Consider the following 1,872-nt stretch of genomic DNA (forward strand, 5'->3'; position numbering starts at 1 on the left):
TCTCTACAAAAAATAGAGATGGTGACACATGCCTTTCATCCCACCTACTGGGGAGGCTGAGGTAGGGAGGATAACTTGAGCCCAGGAGTGTGAGGTTGCAGTGAGCTATGGTGATGCCACTGCACTCTAAACTGGGCAACAGAATAAGAACATGTCTCAAATATCAACAACAACAACAACAAAACCCCAAAACAATTACCAATCAATTGAGTTCAGAATGAATTAGAGATCTTTCTTTTTAGATTGCACATTCTAAGGAAATGCCTCTCAGTGTTTCATTCCTTCTGTGTGAGCAATTTAGTACAATCTAATTATATTAATTTAAGGTAGGCTTAGTTGTCCCTGAGACCCAATAACATAGACAATAATTTCAGTCAAATTAAAACACTAATAGCATTTTATCATTTTAAAAATAAACTGCCTACAACTAGTGTTCATTTTTTGCAGTTTCCAGCATCTGCTGAATTAACTCTATAGGCTGTATTGTCCTTACATTTTGACAGAAACATAAGAGAGAACATATTTTCCTTACTGCCCCTCACACCCTTTGATTGGAAGGTTCCACTACTTTATTTGGACATTTTCCATTATACTCCTTATAGCATCCATATGCTAACTTTTTATGCCTATTAATGTTTTCTTTTCTCTGGGCACCCTTCCAAACATACTACTTTGAAATATGGAACTCCTTATTTAGTTATATAGCCAATATCTAAAAAAAAACCTCAACTAAGAAAAGATTTCCACCAGAATTTTCGAAAGTGCTGTTAAGATCAATCAATGCAGTCACTCAATGAGTGTGGAAAAGAGTCTTATATCAGCTCAGGAAACCCACCCCCATTAAGCCTCCACCAAAGAGAACGTATCAGAAAACAGAGAATACAAACCACTATAAGGGAAAACTGAAGCCAAACTCAGCAGCAACAGATGTAGAATAAATGCACTTATTGACTAACTTCCTTGTGAGGTTATATTTATGTTTCTACTTACTGGGTGCAGATTATATTTTCCTGCCAAGAGTAATTCTGTTGATTTAATACATGTGACAACTCCACGCCACATTGAGGCCCCATGAAACGGATGGAGTAGAAACATAGACTTCTTTTTCTAAGATAAAGAAGGTAACCCATAGAATACTCAGGCGCTTTTGCTCAAGAAAGGCTTATGGGTAAAAGGAACTCATACCTTGTCTTTTCAAAAAAGTATAGACATGAAGTAAAAATACATTTTGGATGGGGATAAGCAATAATGCTTCTTTTCCAGATGTCTACCTAATTTCCTTGCCAGAAATTTCAAAGTTTTGTATAAAATTTTCCTTAAAAATACGCTTATCAATGTTCTTTGAAAGCAAAAGCAAGGCACAGAATGACTTCATCATTTCAGAATGAATAATAATGAACCAGATACTGCATCATTAGTGAGAAAATATGAGTCCAGAAGAACCAGAGATCAGAGCCATGGCCACTGGGAAAGCCAGGCTGGCTAGCATGAGCAGAGACTTTTGATCCAATGTGCATTTGCTCCTCTATGATGATTCGATTCCATCTCCAGCATTTAGGAGGTAAACATTTTAAAGTAACTGGTAATGTCACTTGGAAATCAAATCCCAGAAATGCTGGCTGGAAGCCAAGGAGTTACCCCTCTGTGAGTAAGAAAGTGGTTGCAACGTGTAATTAGGTTAATGCTGGACTAGACCCTGCTTGTGATGAGTTGGCAACTCTGATGACTGCTTTTGCTTTGAGTGGGCTGGTGCCTGGAAGGAAAATATACCTATGGGACTTAATAGGAGACAAGCACCACAAAGCAATTGAAAGGGTGGAATTTCACAAACCTTTTAAATAAAGGAATCACAGAACAGAAAGATTGTCTGTT

Source organism: Propithecus coquereli, unplaced genomic scaffold (assembly GCF_000956105.1).
Source record: "Propithecus coquereli isolate 6110/MARCELLA unplaced genomic scaffold, Pcoq_1.0 Scaffold312, whole genome shotgun sequence".
Lineage (NCBI taxonomy): Eukaryota > Metazoa > Chordata > Mammalia > Primates > Indriidae > Propithecus > Propithecus coquereli.